Source organism: Rhinopithecus roxellana, chromosome 11 (assembly GCF_007565055.1).
Source record: "Rhinopithecus roxellana isolate Shanxi Qingling chromosome 11, ASM756505v1, whole genome shotgun sequence".
NCBI lineage: Eukaryota > Metazoa > Chordata > Mammalia > Primates > Cercopithecidae > Rhinopithecus > Rhinopithecus roxellana.
Genome location: NC_044559.1, coordinates 49,441,046 through 49,463,586, shown reverse-complemented (window position 1 = coordinate 49,463,586; position 22,541 = coordinate 49,441,046). Strand labels below are relative to the sequence as shown.

Genomic DNA, 22,541 nt, shown 5'->3' with positions numbered 1-22,541 from the left:
CTGGCCACCGAGCAGGTCATCCAGGTAAGCCTCAGGGAAGCTTGAGCTCCACGTGGTCAGGAACTTGTCTGGATAGTTCAAGGTCAGGGTCCAGCACACACCCCACCCACTCCCCAGGTGACTGAGGTTTTTGAATGAAGAGATGCAAAAAAATGACCATATCACTATTGTGGCTTCAAAATTATACAACACAGTCCTGAACTCAGGAAGCTAAGAGGCTGGTTAAGAATTTCTTAATGGCTGGGCGCGGTGGCTCACACCTGTAATCCCAGCACTTTGGGAGGGTGAGGCGGGCGATCATGAGGTTAGGAGATCGAGACCATCCTGGCTGACGTGGTGAAACCCCGTCTCTACTAAAAATACAAAAAATTAGCTGGGCATGGTGGTGGTCGCCTGTAGTCCCAGCTACTCGGGAGGCTGAGGCAGGAGAATGGCGTGAACCTCGGAGAAGGAGGTTGCAGTGAGCCGAGATCGCACCACTGCACTCCAGCCTGGGCAACAGAGCAAGACTCTGTCTCAAAAAAAAAAAAAAAAAAAAAAAGAATTTCTCAATGTAAGACACAAGAAGTCTTCCCTGTGTGCTGAGTTCTCTAAACACTATATTAAACATCTTTGTGAACAAAATTTTAATTATTTCTTTAAGACAGAGTCTCATATGAAATTGCCCTAAATTTCTAACAATGGAAGAAGGTTATATCTTTACAGTAGGACACTTTGCCATTCTCCAAAAATGATATTAAAGAGTTCAATATGTGGTTAAGCACTGACAAGGTCAGGTGAAAAAGGCAAACATACAACTGTGATGATCCCACATGTGCAAATGACTGGGGTGTAAGTGTGCACGTGATGTCTGTGCATATGAGACAAGCCTCTCGAGTTTCACTCAGCTTTGTCCCTTAGAGAGTATTGCAGCAAACCTTTCTGAAAAGGGCTGCTTCCCAGATTGAAGGCAGAAATATAAATATTAGTGAGCCCCAGATCCCACACTGGGCCTGGCGCACAGTGACCCCTCTTAAATCCCTCTAACTGATGGAATCCATATCGGGATGCACACTTGCAGATATTGATAAGAACCTATCTAAGGATCTATTTTAATATTACTTTTTCTAAATCTTCAAGATTTTTATCTATATTTATTTTCTGGTAGATTTATGCAAAAACATTATCAACCCAGTTGTTTTGAGAAAACTGGATTAAGGGACTATGATACACTAGATATTGAATAAATGGCAATGTTTCAAAGTTTCCTGGATGGCCTCTCTAGCAAGCAGGCGCAATCCAAAGAGAATCGGGGCACTCGGGAAAAGGAGAGGAAGCCAGGGCTGGAGGAAGCAGCGGGAAGGTGGGCAGCATTAGCAGAGAAGGCCCACACCCCTGTGATCTCCAGACGCTCCACTGGGGCCTCTCTGACAACCCAAGGTCCCTAATTGAGTGAGAAGCCTTAGAAAGACCTAGATTTGAGTGGTGCTGCCCTGAGATCCCCTGGTTCCAGGCAAAAGAAACCCAAACACCCACCCTTAGAGAAAAGGAGAGAAAAGCATCCCTAATGTAGGCACTCAGGAGTCAAACAGATCAGGCTCAGCCCATATAAATTAATACTCAACCAAGTCATCAAACAAGGTCCCGTGTCATCATGAGAGTTACAAGAAATCACAGAAAGATGAAAACCACAAAGCTCACACTCGACCCACAGGATCGCAGATATTTAAAGCAACTTGCCTAGAATATGCAATGAGCATTTATGAAATGTGTGGGCAAAGGAAGATAGAGGACAGGAGAAAGCATGAGCAAGGAGAAAGCAGAAATCTAAGATTTCAATCAAGATTTCAATCAAGTTTTCAGAATGGACTTTCATTTCCAAGCAAAACGAACTAATGGAGGCAGCCCAATACTCCCGAAGGAATTGGAAAAAGTCAGAAAAATTACAAAACTCGTCTTTTAAAATGTTATAGAGCTGTGGAAGCAACCAGGACTAGGGGGACTGGGACTGTACAGTGGAGACTGCCCTTTGCTGCCCAGAAACGCTCACTGATTCTGGGTGTAGATGGGGAGCACCGTGGCAGTCCATGCAAAGCCACTCCACCTGGGAAGGGGAACCAGGGAAGCTCTGGGTGGTCTGTTGGGGATGGTGTGAAAGATCCGAATCAGAAGAACCCCAAAAGCGCAATCAATTTGCTATCCTATGGGGCTACATGCATGAGCCTAGGGAGTTGAGTCAAGCGAGGGCTCCTAAAAGGAAAAGCATATTCTCCCTTAATCTAATGGCACTTATGAGATGGGTGGGAAGAAAGGTGGGCGGAAAGACAGAGAGAGAAGGGCCTGCTTCAAACATAGTCACATTTCCCATCAGGACTTTAGGAGACTTTGAAACAGGGGAAGTGGGAAGCTAAAGAGCTCAGCTCAAAACCTTCTAAGGGGAGAACCAATGGATCTCCCGAAGTATTTACAGGCTGAGGAGAAAGAGACCATGGGCTTCCCATCAAAAGACCATGCTCAAAGGGAAGGTCCAACTAGCGACTGAGTTTTAGTAAAATAACAGGCCAGCCCTGACCCAGATTAATCCCTCATGAAACTAAGGTCCTTCACCCCTCACTCCATATGCCTAACTAAGGGCAAAGACAGCTTTTGCTTTGATGAAAAGCATGACAATCCAGAGGTTTTACAGTCCTTTATGCACAAGTCCAACAAACATAATTTTAAAAGCATGCAAAAAGCAAAAATATGTATTTAATAATTAATAATAAAGAGAAGGGAAAAAAGAAGAAAATACAAGCAGAGGAATAGATGTCCACAATACTGGTGTTAGCCGATAAGAACTGTAAAATAATTATGATGGATACGCTTAATAATAACAGGAAAAGACAGGCAACAGAAGTGGGAAAGTGAAGAATTTTAAATATAGAATTAAAATACATATTAAAGCACAAAACAGACATTCTAGAACTGAAAAATACAAAATTTGTAATTCAGGATTCATTGAATGGGTTTAGTAACAGACTGGACACATCAGAAAATAAGGTCCATCATCTGCCAGAGAGCTCAGCAGAAAATATCCAAACTGTGGTCGAGAAAGGGGAAAGGAATGCAAAGGAAACAAGAACAACAGAGAGCCAAAGGACAGTCAAAAGGACTAACCTACCTATAATTCAACTCCCACAGGAAAGGACAGATTGGATGAGGCAGAGCAATATTTGAAGGGACGAGGGTCAAGAATTTGCCAATAGATGACAGAGAGCAATCCAGAAATTCAAGAAGTTCAGCAAACCGTAAGCAGAATAAATATGAAGAAAACTTCAACAAACCATAACACAATTAGCTTCAAACCAAAGAAAAAATCTTAAAAGCAGCCAGCATAAAAACATTTGCATTACCTTCAAAAGTGCAACAGTAAGACGGACAGCTGACTTTTCAGCAAACTTCAGAAACCAGAAGACGATGGAATGTTATATTTTATGAGGTAAGTAACTGCTAACTCAACAATCAATAACTATTAGTGTTTAAAAATGGAGCCAATTCACTGCCAGTTGACTAGCATTTAAAAAACGAAGTAAACATACAAGTCCTTCAAGCAGAAGTCAGCCCAGACGGAGGCATGATAATGGAGAAGCAATGGAGAGCACTGGAGAGCAAGCATGGGGCACGGTGACACAAACACCAAATGTTTAAACAATGACAAAAGTGACTACTGCATTTTAAATGTATATATAATTAAAATATAACTGCATCCAAGCTGGGAGAAAGGGAAATGACTAACGTTTTGTAAAGTATTTTACTGTTCAGGAAGTGGCAAAGTAGCAATTTAGGTGAACTATAATAAGTCCAGGGTGTATACTATAATCTCCAGGCTAATCACGAAATGAAACATACAAATCTGTATAACCAGAAAGAGGAGAAAAATGGACTTAAAAAGTACTTTTTTAATCAAAAAGAAAGCAAAATAAGTTAGAAATAAAGGAACAAAGATGGGACAAATAGAAGACAGATAGCAAAATGGTAAAAGTAAGTTCAACTATAATTATTTTAATGTGACTGGACTAAACAATTCAATTAAAAAATAAAGACTACCAAACTGGATATTTTTAAAACTATATTACTTCACACACATTTTAAATATAAGAACAAAGGCTGCAAGTTAAAGGGTGGAAAAAGATTGCGCAAAAATAAATATAGCTTCATATAATTAACCTAACCAGTTTTTTAAAAAGAATAATCTTATAACAATAACAATGAAGAATAAATAACCTTAAAAGCAATTAAACCACTAGTTTGGCCAAAGTTAAAAGCAATAAATTAATAAGCCTGGTCTAGGAGGTGTTTAAAGGATGATTCTTAGTGGCCAAGTAATGTTCATCCCAGGAATGCAAAGATGGTTTAACATCAATAATTCCCTAAACTCATGATCCACACTAACAGATATGGGGTTGGGAATCACATAAACAGTTAAATACATGCAGAAAAATCACTTAATAAAATTTGAAGACTGACTACAATTTTTTAAAAGTTTTCAAGGAACAGTAGAGGAGAAGGAGATAAAGAAGTTTTCTTCAGCTCTGAAATAGTTTCTGATAATTGTTTGTTTCCCTCCTGGAGGGAAGCAAAAAATAAAGAAAACAAAATTCAGAAAACCAGAAGGGAAGGAAACTTCCTTTCTACCGCAAGTCTAAAGCAAGTGTCATTTTTGGTAATGAAGAGTTAGCAGTTTTCCCTTTAAAATAAGTAACAAGATCGGTGTATTATCCCCACATGTACTTAAAATGGAACTGGAGATCCTAGTACAATATGACAAGTAAAAGAAAGAAATGGTTTACAGAGTAGAAGGAAAGAAGCAAAACTCTGTCTATTTAGAAAAAACAAAGAATACATATGTGGTATATTCATTTTTAGAAATTAGAAAGTAAATTAAATATAAGATGAAGACATGAAAATTAATAGCATTTCCACATACCAGTCATAAAGAAAAATCCAATCCTAGAAAAAGATATCATTTATAATATGAATAGCAACAACGACAAAAAATAAGGACACAGGGGAGTATTTCAAAAGGTGCACAAGCTCTTTATGAAAGCATTAAAATGTGAGAGACATTAAGGAAAACTGAGAGAGAAAGACAGAGAGTGCAAGAACGCATATTCCTGAAGAGGCAGATTCATATCCTAAGACCTCATTCTCCCCACCTTAGTCTGCAGACCCAAGGACCTCAATCAAAATACCAAACAGGTTAGTCTAAGAATTTGACAAGCTTATTCTGAAATGCGAATGGATGAGCAAAGGCCCAAAAAGAATCAAGAAACTCCTGAAGAGGAAAATCAATATATGAAGATTTACTCACCAATTTTTCCTTTTTTTTTTCTGAGATAGAGTCTTGCACTGTTGTCCAGGCTGGGCTGGAGTGCCATGGTGCTATCTTGGTTCACTGCAACCTCCGCCTCCTGGGTTCATGTGATTCTCCTGCCTTGGCCTCCCAAGTAGTTGGGATTACAGGGGCACACACCACCACACCAGGCTAATTTTTTGTATTTTTAGTAGAGACTGGGTTTCACTATGTTGGCCAGACTGGTCTCAAACTCCTGAACTCATGATCCGCCCACCTCAGCCTCCCAAAGTGCTGGGATTACAGGCATGAGCCACCATGCTCAGCCGACTCATCAATTTTAAGAGTTAACCTAAAGCTATAGTAATTAATGCATTGTGGCATTAGTACAGAAAGACAAAAACATTGAAGAAACAGGAGAGCCCAGAAAAAGGCATACGTCCACTTGGAATAGTCAGCAGCTCCAGCACCGCTTACTGTGTATCTCCTCATTTCTCCAGGGCTCTGCACTGCCTTTCTTGCCCTATATCTGTATGTCACATGTTTGTCATATATGTGCAGTGAAGCCACCGTAGAGTCCTGGAGAAAGGAGGGGTTACCCAATACATGGGACTGGAGCCACTGATTATTCATATTAAAAAAGAACTGAACTTCTACTCCATACCACAGCAAAGGTAACTTCCAAATGAGCTGCAGACTTGTATATGAAAAAAAACTGATACTTTCATAGGAAAATAGTGGAATTGTTTTGACTGGGGATAAGGAAGGGCTTTGAAACAAGACGCAAAATGTGCAAACTATAAAGGAAAAGAATCATAAATCCAATTACATGCAACTATATTAAAATTAGAAACTCCTGTCCATCAAAAGGCACTATAAAGAAAATGAAAACACAGCCAAACGGGGAGGAGACAATTGCAGCACATATAACAGACAAAGGATTAGAATCCAGACTATATAAGATAAACCTATAAGTTAATAACAAAAAGAAAATCCAACAGAAATATAGGCAGAAAGGGTATGAACAGGCATTTCGCAAAAGAGGCCTGACGAATGGCAACATGAAATGAAGGTCGCTCGCAATCGGAAGTGCTAATTAAGATCACGATGAGATAGGATTTTTTACCCAGTAGGTTAGCAACTGCTAGTAGCATGATACCTCCAAGTTTTGGTAAGGAGGTGGATTAACTGACTGGGGTCTATCTGCTTTAACCATTTTTACAAAAGTTATTGTCCTGTAGCATTGAATATTGACACTCCAATCATTCTACCCTTGAGTACAATGAGAGAAAATTTCAAAACTTAACCATCTGACATTGAGAAACAGCTTGACTTCCCACTACAAACCATATAGGTTTATATATACATGTGTGTGTGTGTGTGTGTGTATTCTCTCAATGTCTAGGATCCAACTTAAAATACACACATAAGAAGCAGAGAAATATAACCCACAATCAGGAGAGAAAATATACATACATACACCTATATGGTTAGCAGGGTATAAAGAAAATGAAAACGCAGGCCACAAACTGGGAGAAGACAACTGCAGACCATACACCTGACAAAGGATTCGAATCCAGACTGTACAGAATAATCCTGTAAATCAATAAGAAAAAGAAATCTCAACAGAAATACAGGCAGAAAGGATATGAACAGGCATTTCATACATAGTGTGTGTACATATATATGTGTATATATATAATGCATATACACAATTTTTTGTTTCCCTTCTGGAAGGAAGCAGAAAAAAGGAAAACAAAATTCAGACAACCAGAAGAGAAAGAAACTTCCTTTCTACCAAAAGTCTATGGCAAGCATCATTTCTGGTGATGATACAGTGTATATATTACACACACACACACACACACACACACTCCTTTACAACTTACATGTAATCCAAAACTTTGCAAGTGACAACTTACATGTAATCCAAAACTTTGCAAGCGACTGACAACTTACATGTAATCCAAAACTTTGCAAGTGAACCCATTTTCTCCTTTACTTCCTAGCAACCCCAGAGATGTGATGTCACTGGAAAAAGTTTGGCTTTTACAGATAATCAGAGTCCTACTTGAAAAACTAACTGTTCCTCTGAGGAACCACTGCAACCATCATGACTTCTTCAATTCTGTACACTTATGAGAGCAGGGCAAACCATCCAAGCCACCAGCAGGGCACCTAATTATTCTTTGTCAAGAGTGGGCATGGCTGCAAGGAAACTGTCATCCCAACAAGTAGGAGGCTAACGTTGGGTGGTTCATACCAGCTATCCAAGTAGCCCAGGACAAAAGACAGTCCTAGTTGATTGATTTTTCAAATGCAGAGTTGCACAGAGCTCTCTGGGCTGCCCAGGTACACTGCCATACAAGGGTTTAACGTTATCACCACTATTACATTTAACTGATTAAAGCCCTGACTGCCAGAGGCATTAACTACAGCGTTGTGTGAGTTCTGGCAGGAAAGAATACACTCTTCTTCTGTCTGGTCTCATTTTTGACAACATGAAAATGCTGAAATGACAGAACTCAGCAGAGTACATTTCTAGTGATGACACACACTGAAGCCTGATGATGACAGGAGAAAAATAATCTGAATCAAAGATGCCCTTTGTTTCCTCTGCCTTCCCAATCTTGTGTCCCCTCCATACAAAGTTTGAACAGTCCTTCTTTGGAATAGAAATACAAATAAAATGTTTTATGTTTCTTAACAGAAAGTCAATTAAGGTTTATACCAATTTCACCAAGCACCTGTGATCTGGGATTCACCTGTGAATTTCTCAAACATACAGGGAAAGACTGAGTATGAGCTAAACAACCAGAAAGCATACGGAAAATACAATAACTGGCCGGGCATGGTGGCACACGCCTGTAATCCCAGCACTTCAGGAGGCCAAAGCGGGTGGATCACCTGAGGTCAGGAGTTCGAGAACAGCCTGGCCAACATGGCAAAATCCCATCTCTACTACAAATACAAAAAATTAGCCAGGCGTGGTGGTGGGCACCTGTAATCCCAGCTATTTGGGAGGCTAAGGCAGGAGAAATGCTTAAACCCAGGAGGCAGAGGTTGCAGTGAGCTGAGATTGCACCATTGCACTCCAGCCTGGGCAACAGAGCAACACTATGTCTCAAAAAAAAAAAAAAAAAGGAAGGGAGGGAGGGAAGGAAGGAAGGAAGGAACCAACCACACCTTGACTTGGTAAATCGTGCCTAAATTTAGAAGGTAAATTAGTTTTCTTCAACTCTTGTTTCCATGAGAAAAAAAAAATTAAAAACGGCTATCTACCTATATATATCAAGTCTAACAAGGAAGATGAACTTAAATTAAGTCTTCTTGAAAATTATTGTTCTTTGAATTCTTATTCTGTGAGGACCAGAATAAACAGGCTTAAACATGCCTATGAAAGCAGTCAGTGAAGCTTTTCACCCACTTTGAAGTGGGTGAAAAGGCCAGAGGGTCTGGGGTCAGGGCCAGAGGGCTTTGTGTAATCTGAGCAATCTCAGTACCGCAGCAGCCCAGCAGGTCTTTTTTGTTGTTGTTAATATGGGTCCACTAATAACTTGGTGGGGATTCCACTTCTAGCCATTACAGAGTAGCAAGAACCACATGTAACAGCTAAAATGAAATAAAGTACGGGATGAGTAGCCTGAAATTCTGGGAACTAGAAGTACTTCAGGTTTTAGATTTTTCTGGATTTGGGAATATTTGCAAATACTTACAGTTTGAGCATCCCTAATCCAAAAATCCAAAATGCTCCAATAAGCATTTCCTTTGAGCATCAGCTTCGAGCATCATGTCAATGATAAAAAATTTTCAGATGCTTTAGCATTTCAGATTTTGAATTAGGGGTGCTCAACTTTTATATAAAACAATGGTCTTCAGAACAAGGACAACAGCAGCCAGGAGCTATGCTCCCCAAGGAAAGGGAAGCGAAGTGAGCCAGTTGCCAGGGAAGGGCTGGATGCAGCCTCCAGGCTGTGTCGAGGTGGAAGGTCTGAGCCAAAACTAGTGGGTGGTCTCACCAAAGTGGGAAAGAGATCAGAATTCAAAAAGAACAAAACACCTAGAATCTTCAGGGAGGAGTACCAGGGAGGAAGGGCCTACTCAGAGAACACACCAGACATCTCCAGAAGAGTCCACTGTGGCCTCTGCCTAACCACTGAGACACTGCTTGAGAAGGAACCCCCTGAGGTCAAAGAAAGATCCCCAGAAGTAGCAGCCCAAATAATTCCTGAGCACAGACAGAGCTGGGAATATTTCATGTTCTCACCAGCCAGTGTGGAAAGATGTCCTAATACAACATTCATCAGGTAAAGACCTCAGAGCTGCCTTATTTCATATATATATGTGTGTGTGTATATATATATATATATATACACACACACACACACATATGTAATATACATATATTTAATACACACATATATTTAATATATATATAATACATATATATATATATAATACATGCATACATATACATACATATACACACATACACACACCCTTATAAAATAAAGACACTGCATAAATAGTAGGACTAAACTACCCCTGGACTAAAACCTGGTCTGCACCTGCCCTAACAAAACATTTTTTTAAAAAGCAAGCCTTGAAAGGATGTAAATGATTTCAAGAAACTGAACCTGCACCAGAACAATGTCCAAAACTGTTTTTTAAAAGACAACATAATCTAGCACTCAACAACAAAACTCTCCATGTCTAGAATCCCATTTAAAACACACACACACATAAGAAGCAGAGAAATATAACCTACTATCAGGAGAAAAATCATTCAAAAGAACCATACCCAGAAAAGTAGAGATGAGTAAAACAAGTGGACTGGGACATAAAAACAGTTCTTATAAACATGCTCCATATTTAAGAAGCTAGAGGAAAACTGGCACATGATGTGAGAAATGGCCCATATGGAGCATATAGAGATGTAAAATGCAGTATCTAAAGTAAAAAATACAATCGATATGATGTACAGATTAGATGCAGCAGAAGGAAAACATAGCAACAATGAGAAAATAACATTTTTTAAACTATCAAGGCACAGAAACACAAAAAGACTGAGGAAAATGAGCAGGGCTCAGGGAGACGCAGGACAGTATTAAGCAGCACATGTGCAATTGGAGCCTCAGAAAAAGGGGAGGCAGGAAAAATATCAGAAGAAATATTCAGTGACATTTCCTCAAATCTGATGAAAAATCTATATGAGGTAAAACAAGGTTGAGCACCCCTAACTCAAAATGCTCCAAAACCCAAAACCTGTGCACCAACATGATGCCACAAGTGGAAAATTCCACACCTGACCTCGCATGACAGGTCTCAGTTGAAATACAGTCAAAACTTTGTAACAAGCAGAAAATTATTTAAAATATTACATAAAATTTCCTGCAGGCTATGTGGATTAGGTATATATGGGGAAAAAAATGAATTCCATGTTTAAACTTGGGTCACATCCCCAAGATATCTCATTATATATACATGCAAATATTCCAAAATCTGAAAAAAATCCAAAATCAGAGACACTTCTGGTCCCAACCATTTCAGAGAAGGGATATGTAACCTGTTCTCACAGATGCAAGAAGCTCAGAGAAATCCAAGCAGATGAAACATAAAAACAAATAATCAAACAGCTGAAAACAAGTGACACAGAGAAAACCTTCAAGTGGCCAGAGGTGGCAAAAATGCCAGATTACATACAAAGGAACAAATTTAAGAATGACAGCAAACTGATCATCAGAAACTATGCAAGGCCGAACACAATGGAACAACATCTTTAAAGTATTAAAAGGGAAAAAAACAGGTCAACCTTGAATTCAAACTTTCTCAAGAATGCAGATGAGACAAAGGCTTTTTTCAAAAAACAAAAACAAATACATGACAATTCAGATACAGCAGATCTGCACTTGAGAAATGATGGTACAAGTTTTTCATGTGTAAAAAAAATGATACCCAATGGAAACCAGGATCTGCACAAAAGAGTGAGGATTTCAAGAAACAGTAAATATGCAAATAAATGTAAAATCTGGGTTTTAAAAATATCTTTAAAAGAAAACTGATTGCCCAACATAAAAATAATAACACTATATTTTGGACTGTATTACACATGTAGCAATAATATAACAAAAAATGGGATGAGAGAAATTGAAGCATACTTTTGCTAAGGCGCTTATTCTGCACATGAAGTTGTATTATATTACATGAATGCTGACTATGATAAGCATAAGCTAAGTATGTACATTACACATCCTAAAGCAACCACTAAAAAAGAAAAGAGATAGCTAATAAGCCAATAGTGTAGACAGAATGTTAAATTGGAGTCATTCAAAAACATATCCAAATAATTGAAAAGAAGCTATGGAAGATGGAGGAAGGGCAAAAAGAACAAATTGGTGAACGACAAATGAATAGTCAGATGGTATACTTAAACCCAACCATATGAATAATTACATTAAATGTAAATGGTCTAAATACTTCAATTTTACAAAGACACTGTCAGATTAGATTTTTTAAAGCAAGAGACCCAACTGTGTCGTCTACAAGAAACACATGTCAAATGTAATGACAAGAACAGGTTAAACGTAAAAGAATGGAAAAACAGTTACCACAGAAACACTAATTAAAAGAAAGCTGGAGTGGCTATCCTAATATCAAATAATTTCAAAAAAAGGAACATGACAACAAAACTAGAGAAAGCCATTTCATAAGAGTAAAGGTTAATTCCCCATGAGGATGTTAAAATTCTAAACTCCCAATGAGGATGTTAAAATTCTAAACATGTATGCACCTAATGAAATCACTTAGAAGAGATGAACCAAGAACCAATACAACTGAAAGGGTTAATAAACAAGTCCCCAATTGTAACTGGAGATGTCAATACTCCTAATAATTTTTAGAACAGGGAAACAAAATTCAATAAGGATGTAGAAGACTTGAACAGCATTATCAACAAAACTTACCCAACTGACATTTAAAGAGCACTTCACCCAAGAACCACAGAGTATACACTTTCCAAACATTCACCAAGGTAGACCATATTCCAGGCCGTAAAACAACCCTCAACAAACCTAGGAGGATTAAAATCATAAAAGGTATGTCCTCTGACTACAAGGTAACAACTAACCTATAGATCAATAACAGAAAGACACTGGGAAAGTACCCAAATATTTTTTAAATCCCCAAATTCTTGGAAATTAAATGATGTACTAATACATAACCCATGCATTAAAGAAGAAACCACAAGGGAAACTGGGAAATATGCTGCTCTGAATCAAAACGAGAACAGCTCATGTCCACCTGTGAGCACACCTCAAGTAGTGCTTAGAGAGGATTTTTAGCATTAAATGTTTATATGAGAAAAGAAAGGAAAACCTAATGATCTCAGCCTCTACCCTAAGAACTACAAAAAAGAAAGCAAACTAAACTAAAAGTAAGCACAAGAAAGAAATAATAAACAGCAGAAATCAGTAAGACAGGAAAAAAGAGAACAATCAAGTAACGAAAGTTGGTTCTCTGAAAAGAAACAGATAAACCTCTAGCCAGACCAGTTAGCAAAAAAGGGGACAATGTGCAAATTACCAACATCAGGAATAAAAATAAGGACACGACTCAAAATCCCACAGACATTGAGAGGATAATAAAGGAATATAAAAATAACTTTAGGCCGGCCGGGCGCGGTGGCTCAAGCCTGTAATCCCAGCACTTTGGGAGGCCGAGACGGGCGGATCACGAGGTCAGGAGATCGAGACCATCCTGGCTAACATGGTGAAACCCCGTCTCTACTAAAAAAATACAAAAAAACTAGCCGGGCGAGGTGGCGGGCGCCTGTAGTCCCAGCTACTCGGGAGGCTGAGGCAGGAGAATGGCGTGAACCCGGGAGGCGGAGCTTGCAGTGAGCTGAGATCCGGCCACTGCACTCCAGCCTGGGCGACAGAGCGAGACTCCATCTCAAAAAAAAAAAAAAAAAAAAAAAAAAAAAAAAAAAAAAAAAAAAAAAAAAAAATAACTTTAGGCCAATAAATTCAACAAACTTAGATTAGATGGTCAGATTCTTTGACAAACATGAAATCCCAAAAAGTCACTCAAGAAGAAAGAAATGACCTGAATGGTCCTATAGCCACTAAAAAAAAAAACAAAAAACAACAACTGAATTCATAGTTAATGTTATTTTCACAAAGAAAACTTCAAACACAAATGGCTTCACTGGTAAATCCTATGAAGCATTTAAAGAAGAGACAATGCCAATGGTACACAAACTAATCCAAAATACAGAAGAGGCCTCATTTTATGAGTGCAGGAATGCCCTCCTAACAAGGCAGACAGACGATCCAGGAATGCTGCTGGCCAACACCTCTCAGGAACAGACACACAAATCCTCAAACACATCAGCACCGGCACGTTAAATCCAGCAATCTATGAAAATAGTAATTCACCAAGTCCAGGTGGGCACTTGTCTAGGAACACAAAACTGGTTGAAGACATGGAAACCAATGAAAAGTATCCACCATATTCATTGCAGAAAAGAGTAAAACATCCCCCCACTTGCTGAAGGGCACCTGCACAAACTACAGCTGACCACACACTGCACGGTGCAAGACAACAGAGAAGCCATGGTGGGGAAAACTGTGAATGCCTCCTCAAGAGCCAAGATATTGACACCAAACTCTAGCAAGAAGACATGGTCAGGGCAACAGGCAGGTTCACTTCAGAATGTCCTGACGAAGCATTCAAACTTTCCTAAATCTTGACCCTTTCAAACATTCTGTGACCTAATGGGAAGCGCAGCAAAGCACTTCTGCCACAAACCAGAATGACGCTGCCACCAGGAGGGCTCCACAAGTGGCAGAGACTGCTGCTGAACTTACCAACTTCATTTTAGAACAAAAGCTTTACTAGTGTGAATGACTCACAAACAACAGTTATTCAGACTTGCGTATCTGGCGGACGTTTTCTCAAAATTGGACAGTCTGTACCTGTAATGAACACAACTGGACAGTACCTGCTGCTGATGATAAAAGGGGAACTTTCGTTTTTAAAAAATGTTTTTGTAGAGATGGGGATCTTGCTATATTGCCCAGGCTGGTCTCCAACTCCTGGCCTCAAGTGATCCTCCCACCTCAGCCTCCCAAAGTGCTGGAATTACAGTCATGAGCCAGTGTGCCCAGCCAGAAACTTCAAGTGATGATTAAAATGTTACAATACTGGTACCCACCACCATGGCTTCCCAATACTAAATGCCTTTTCTAAGGAGAAAGGTGGTGATACTAACAAATATTATTTTTAGGACTGTATTAGGAAACGTCAACATTTGGAAGATCTGTATAACTCAATGAAGCAACGTTTTCCACAGGGCCGATGACAGACACTATGAAATCACTCAAAGTGCAAGGCATGCCAGTGGATTCTAACATCACAGAGAACAAAAAGTTCACAGAGGGGTCTCAGATCGCACACGGCTACAAACCCTCAGGAAATGACCACTTGCCAAGCCCTGACGTAGCGTCCAAGGAAAATATCCTCAGTTACCTGAGAAAGTTGTGAAAACACTATCCCCTTTTAATTACTTACCTGAGGGAGGCCAGATTCTCTTGATGCGCTTCAACCCAAACAACGTCACAACAGACCGAACGAAGCAGCAGAAGCTGGCTGTCTTCTATTCATCCAGGCATTATGAAGTTTTAAAAAATGGAAACTGATAACATTCCTCCCTAATAGGTTTTTATGGAAAATATAGCTACTTTTTATTTTAAAATGTTATTTATGTGAAAAGCTAATAGGCTTATTCTCTAAATGAATTAATATTTTAAAATTTCTCACTGCTAATTTCTAATGGGGTATTAATATAAAACTCATATAATCTCTTTGGGATCCCTCATAAGTTTTAAGTGTGCAAAAAGGCTCTGAGAGCAAAGAAAGTGAGGACCCCCAGCAAGGAGGGCAAACACAGATCCCATCCCAGCACTCTAGCCCACCCCAACCCCAGCCCTACCCCTCCACAACACCGATAGGGCCATTTAGGGACCTAATCTCACCGTCTACAAACCTGAGAATGGAGAAACACACTCATGTCCTCCACCAAAGGAGGAACGCGAGGGTCCTTGCCTGCCCTCAGAGGAAAATGCTCATTCTCCCTTTTTTCATAAAAGCTGTCCACAACCTCACTCTACCACCATCACTCACACAAACCTTTCCACCAAAACGTGACTAATTCTCTCTGGGAGACATTCTCATAAGGATCCACTCGAGAACTTTTCACTATTTTAGCTTAAAGTTGGAAAAAACGAGCAGAATAGTTTGGCATAGCAAGTCAGTATATGACTACAGTTCCATATGAAAACATTTAAAATACATTAGATTTTTGGTCAAGATGAAAGACAAAAAAAAAAAAAAAAATCAACCAATCTATTCTAATTGGGTTCCCATGGTAACTGTACAATTGGGTTTTTCAATATAACATCCCCAAGGCCCCATGCACACTTGTAAAATATACTTCCAACAGCCTGAATTGTTTTTACATTATAGCACTCCCAGGAAGATCAATTATTATACGTCCCCACCCTAACTATTAGTGGCAGGAGATGTTAACACTATTTGCCATATTAACATAAGTCATGTAAGGAACACTACGTATCACAATAATTACATAAAACTAATCATACACTTCAGATTCATCAAACATGTTCTGGGTAATAAACCGATACAACTGCTGTCACAGAACCGTGTTTACGAAATGTAAGAAATCACGCCCGACTACAGACCAAACCATTATGCCTCTCTTATTGATTTCAAGGATAAACAGAATCAATCATTAATAATTACATTATAAGATGACCCTCAAGGTTAATCATATTCTTAGAGGCTCTCACTATGGAATTGAATGACAAACATAGCTGTGCAAATAAATAAATAAATAAATAAATAAATAAATAAAGGATAACGAAGAATTCAAATCCACACTTCAAATGGTAAGAGCACTACAGGAAGCAGAGCGCATGCCCTAAGCCAGGACTCTGGCTTCACCCTGCATCCACTCCCTGCACAGCTGGGCCCCCAAAGCCCAACGCCAAGGGCACAATGCCAGCCTGTGCTGCAAGGGCCATGGCCAGCCAGAATGGGGGCATGGCCAGAGCTTCGGAACGGTAACATCCTTCAGTAAAAGGCTGACAATTTAAGTTTCCTTTGCAACAATCATAAAATCCCTGTGAACTTTGTATATTTTGCAGATCTACAATCCACGGCATGAATTGGTGAGTTAGACAAAAGTAAATTTAACCTTTTCTATCTACCTTTCCTCTGTCGCCCCATCAGCAGCCACATAAGCCAGTTTGGTGAGGTGTGGGCCAGGGGGCTTTCAGCAAGAAAGCTGGTCCCTAAATCAACAGAGACCTCCAAACAGTCTCCGAGAGCTATCTTAGCCTGAAAAGCAGCAAAGAGTATGGTTCTGAGAGATGTAGCTGGTGTCCAACCAGACGACCACATGCTGTCCTTTGAACCAGGCCAGATTAGAGTGTGTATACTGACCAATCTGGAGGGAAAAAAAAAAAAAAATCAATAAACCAACAAAAAGAATCCCAATAAACCTGTAGAGACTAGTTTAAAAAACTCAGTCTTGCAGCATTTGAGCTGGTCTCTCCTTCCCATCAGGGTGCAGGTTCCCCTACTGCTTACCAGAGCATGCCCACCCAGGGCCAGGACAGCACCAGGCCTTTCCATGGCCTGCTGGCCTCTGGGGTCTCCTGTTTTGCCTGCTGTATCCTGTTCCCACCACCACTGATGTTTCTGGTCATGAAATCTGGGTTTCTGTTTGTTATTTGCCTTTTACCACGATACACTCACATCTTTTGGGATGCCAAGAGCTAAACCTGACAACAGTGACTTTTTGGAGCACTGTCTGATGACAAAGTTATCCTCAGCTCCAAATTCCAACTTCATACACAATCCCTTGATGAGTTTTGTGCCTTTGAAACAACTTTAGTCTGTAATTCACCTATATATTGGTTTGCCTGCGCTGCCATAACAAAATGCCAGACTGGGGGCTTAACAAACAGACATTTATTTTCTCATGGTTCTGGAGGCTGGCAAGTGAGAGCTGCTGGTCCTGGCTGATTCCATTTCTGGTGAGGGCTCCTTTCCTGGCTTGCAGACAGCCTTCTCCTTGCTGTGTCCTCACACGGTGCAGAAGGGAGTGATCTTCTCTTTCTCCGCCAAGGCCACCAATCCTAGTGGAGTAGGATCCCACTCCTGTGACTCAGTCAGCCTTAATTTCCTCCTAAAGGCCCTGTCTCCAAATACAGCCAAACTGGAGGTCAGGACTTCAGCCTATGCATCTTGGGGACACGCTTCAGTCCACAGCACGCTGTGCTGGACCTTCCATTAAGTAGAAGCTACACACCAGGCCTTGGAGAGCATCCAATCTAGCATCCCACCATCAAGAGATGGAAACAATACAAGCCAAGTAGAAAACAGTGATGTGTGAAGGGCCCCAGAGAGGGAGGGATCATGGGGGCTGAAGTAGCTTCTGGAAGAAATGAGAGTGGGGAGGATTCAGAGAGAGGGCAGCAGAGGACATCTGGGTGGGGGTCAGGTCAGAAGAGGTTCCCTGAGGATAGAGCAGAGGCAGCTCTGGGAAGAGAGGGACACGGGTCCCCCACTCACCCAACCTCAGAGCAGAGCACAGATGCAGAGGCCCAAATGCAGGAGGCCAGCACTGCCGGGGTCCCACAAGGCCGCAGACTTGCCTGGTCCGCAAGTGGGGTCCACAGGCGGGGAGGCTGTGAGGACTATGCAGCTGGCTCTCACCCTGTCTGTGCCAGTGCCCAGCTCAAAACTGTTTCTGGTCCTCACTAAGCCACTCCTATGGCAGACCCCACCACTCAGTCTCGTGTGGGTTCAACATGTCCAGAAGCTTCCCAGGTGCCTCAAAGATAGAAGAGGGAGGCGGTGTGGGTGTGCAGGACACCCTGAGTTGGGAGGGTCCCCGACCCCTTGCGGCAGGACACACAGGGCAGCACCCCCTCCAGCCGAGCCCTGACCATTCCCAGCAGCCTGGTGATGGGTCCCAGCATCCGGCTACGCCGGGGCAGTGTGAGCACCCAGGAACCCCAACAGACCATGGAACCAGCACTGCCCCAGACAGCGGTTCCCCCCGGAGCCGCGGGATTCCTGAGAACCCAGGACACCCCTGGAGACCATGCAGCTGCTTCTCCCTGGCCAACACCAGAGCCTTCCACCTTTCCAAGAAGCTATCTGTTGCAACTGTCACGACCTTCACAGCTGGGGCAGAAGCGTCTCAGGCCCAAAGAAGGAAAGTCTCATGAGCAAAAGATCCCCACACCCAGGAGAGAAAAATGTCTGAGGAAGTGAGAACCATGACCCCGAAGACTTTCTGGAGTGACAAACAATCCAAAACATGCGACAAGGACAGCGGGGGCCACACCCAGCTAACGGGAAATGACCCAGGCTGGGAGACGTTCTAATTACACTCATGGCAAAATACAACAGGAAGGCTTACAAGCCCATGCTTCCGGAGGACAAAAAAAAAAAAAAGAAAAGAAAACGACTGCTTTTGCCTCAAGGCCCAGGTGGACGCAAGCTAGTTGCCAAGTGACAGCAGTGATGCCCAGGAGGACCCTGGAATGAGAGCAGAGGGAGGCAGGGACCACCCACCCCAGTTTGCCTGGGACATCCCCGTTTTAGCACGGAAAGTCCTGCCTCCTGGCAAATGGTTGGTCACCTATGAATATGGTCACAGATTGTGGCTCTCCAAGAGCCTGTCCTCTTGCTGAGCCAAGGACGACCACAGGGTGGTCAACTGTGGCCAAGAGGGTGGATAACGTTAAACTGTAAGAACATTCTGTAAGAACATTAACTTCAGAACCTGTGCATTCCTTCTAAGGAACAGTTCTTCCTTATTTCAGAAGTGGCACCATGGGAGCGGCCTCCTCAGCAACCTCCTGTGTCCTGGTGGGAAGCCCCTCCCTTCCCACGTCGCCTGCCTCTCAGGCTGGCGTGGGCTGGAGACTGATGGCCTGCAGAGGCACTGGGAGTGTGCTGAGTGGCCTGCACCCCGCACAACCACAGCATCCATCTGACTCGACGGCTTAATCTGTTGATAACACAATGGTGACAGAAACGAATTTTTCTGCACAATAAGGAATAGCACACATGGGCTTTTCTTGGGATAGCTAGCTAAATTCAGTCACTTTTAGAAATACATCATTCCTTTTCTTTGCCCATTATTCTAGGACCTTCCACTTGAGCGTTAAAGGCCTTACTAATAAGACTCGCTGCATCCGCCGTGCCCCACGCCTCTCACACACCTTGCTGAGGGTGGCACACACTTTCTCATCTGATCCCCCGTCAGCCAGACACACAGCCCTGCCCTGCTGGCACGACTTTAACTAGATGACAAGTGCAGGAGGCTGAGACCCTGGCTTTAACACTCCCAGAGTGAATCCAGGCCTGCAACAGTGGCCTCAACGCACCCCACCCCCCCACCCGGTGACCCTCCTTCTAGGACTTCCCATCTATGCTTCCAACACACTGATCTGCAGCCATCCAGGCACCTGCAGCTCTCACTCCTCCCCTGGGAGCCTCCTTCCCAGACCTTCCCACCTCTCACTGTTCAAATCTCCACTCAAAAGCCACCTCCTCGGAGGGGCCTTCTTCAACATCTTCAACCACTTACCAAGCCCCCCCAACAAAGGCCAAGCTCTTCACCTCATTCGGTCTAGCCAGCCCTCACCAGTATCTACAAAATGTGTGGGTGCGACAAGCAGGTCTCCCCACCACACGGGGAGCCCCTCAAAGACAAGGCTGCCGAGGCGAGCCCAGGGCCCGGAGGAAGCCCAGCCATCCTTGTCAATCTCTGCTGCCCAGAGGCACGCTCAGCCACACCAGCCCACAAAACATGTCATGGTGTTTAAGGAAACTCGGCCCCAGTACACACTAGTTCTAATTTGCACTCTGATGTGACTATACCTTTAACACCTGACAGTTTGGTTTTTAAAATTCCGCGACTCCTGCAGGACGTACAGGTTGCGCCTAACAGAGACAGGCTGGGGTGGGAGCAATGGCAATGAGCCTGGGTCCACTGCTGCCATCCTCGCCTGAACGTGGCTGCAGTCGGGCAATCTCCCGCCTCAGAACCCAGAAGCCAGGCAGGGCAGAGGGGGGCCTGTTTACCCTTCCAAGGCCAGATCCTTTATCTGGTTTCCCTCACATAAAAAGCACACACACCAAGGCTTTCCTCTCTCTCAATAAGAAAAGCGATTCTAAACTTAGTCCCTCATAACCACACTCTCCGACTCCCACCTGCTCAGCTCTCACCAGAAGCCACCAGGGCTGACCCCAGCTATACCTCCTGAAACTGTCCTCGCCCTGCCAGGCCTGCTGCCACCATCCTGCCTCCTCTGCCCCAATCAGCCCCCTGCCAGCCCCATGATCTTCTCTGGGAAGCGCTGACAGGCTGGTGTCCCCACTCACAAGGCTCCCAAAGCCCCTCACCCAGTGCAGCATTTGGGCTCCCTAGGCCCTGGCCCCACCGACTGGCTCTGCCTTCCTATCCAGCCCCACATGCCTGCCACACCTTGCTCAAACTGAACTATGGCCAGGTCCCCAGATGCATCCGCGTCCACAGTCCCACCATTCTGCTCAAAATGCCCAGCCCTTGGGCCACCTGGAGAAACCTGACCAGTAGCCGCAGTCCCACAAATGTTTCAGAGGGAATCAGGCATGGGTCCCTGGCCTGCAGGGACACAGTGCGGCGTGTGCACAGTCCCGGGACATGGCTGGCCCTCTGCATCCTCCCATCTTTCCTCTGGCCCCACTGCCCTGGTCGTTCCACTCTCTGGTGGGGTGTGGGGTAGGCACAAGGCACACGCAGGGACAGCTTTGCCATCCCTAAGTCCTCACCGCACCCAGCCTCACCTACGGTTGTCTGCCTTGGCAGGGTCCCCAACACCTTCAAGTAGGAATACATTTGGGCACGTTGTTTTTCCCACAATGCTAAAGGCAACACTTGGGGTCACACTGATGTTCAGAAAACTTTAGCTACATAAACAGGTATGTGTCTGTTTATGCCCTGTCTTGCCCCTTCAAAGACTTCTAACAGTTTCTCAGGTTCATCGTTGCAAAGACAGCCTGGCACAAGTGGTTGTGAGCCTGGGCCTGGTTATCAAATAAATCTGGGTTGAAAACAAAACTCTATCTCTACCCCAAGAGGCCTGTGCAAGTCACTCAAACTCTCCGAGTCCTGGGTTCCTCATATGCAAAACAAAGACACTCACAGCGCCTTCTCCTTCATGGGGTGATGGTGAGCATTTCCTAAGCTGGTCTGTACAAGGCAACAAGCGCAGCAGGGCCAGAACCACCACCAGGGTGAGCTGAACTATGACAGGAGATTAAAGAGACACCCCAAATAAAAATCAGGCCCATTTCCACAAACACACGAAATGCTGCAGACTTCCCATTTTTGACCAAGCTTACCCAGCCGACCGGCGTTACCCCTCACTGCTGTGGTCTAAACGGCCGTCACACATGGGAAAATACTGTCACATGCTGGTGTCACTGCTGGTTCCTGGCCACTGCCATCGTGTCGGATCCTGTGTTGGTCCTTTGGGAAGTTCTTTCAATTTAACAGACGAATAATGTCAAGGTTCCCACACAGTGTCTCGGGCTGTCAGCAACTGCCAAGTGCCCCTAGGAGCACACATGAAGCCTACCTGCCCACTCTATGCTGACGTGGCACACCTGAACCTTCAGAACGCTGCCACCTTGATAATGTCTACTGTGAAAAGACAGAAACAGGTGGCAGAGCCAGTAGCCTCTTTACAGACAAAAGGATTTCAGAGACCTAGCAAATGAATAGGGAACTACCTTATGCTGCACACAGACAATGCTCTGTGACCTTCTGGAACCTCAGACACACCAGAGGTGGCAAATGTGGCCAAGTGACCCCAACCTCTAGTCCTGCCTCCACCAAAACCAGAGCCACTCTGTATCCACAAACACCAACTGCCTTCATTCAGGCCTCCCCAGGGCCAGGCCTCCTTCTGATGGGAACTGGCCCTGGCCCTACTTTTGGAGAAACCTGGCCTTGGAAGGTTAAGTAACTCTGCTCAAGGGCACAGGATTGTAACTCGTGAAGCCAGGTCCAAACAGAGGCCAGTCTGTTTCCAGAAGGTGCACTCCTGACCACCATGCACACGTCCCCGTTGAGGGCTTAGGT

General features: G+C 43.1%; 1 protein-coding gene across 4 annotated transcripts in view; it reads right to left on the bottom strand.

The window, feature by feature from the left end:
- MGMT (O-6-methylguanine-DNA methyltransferase) overlaps positions 1-22,541 on the bottom strand; it is a 294,387-nt gene that overhangs the window by 266,553 nt on the left and 5,293 nt on the right. The window contains exon 1 of one of the 4 annotated variants that reach the window (XM_030940957.1): positions 14,882-14,972. The exons of the other annotated variants lie outside the window; for them this stretch is intronic. The gene's annotated coding sequence lies outside the window, so the exon portion shown is untranslated. Of the gene's footprint in view, positions 1-14,881; positions 14,973-22,541 lie in introns of those variants that run through there. 4 annotated transcript variants of the gene reach the window in all.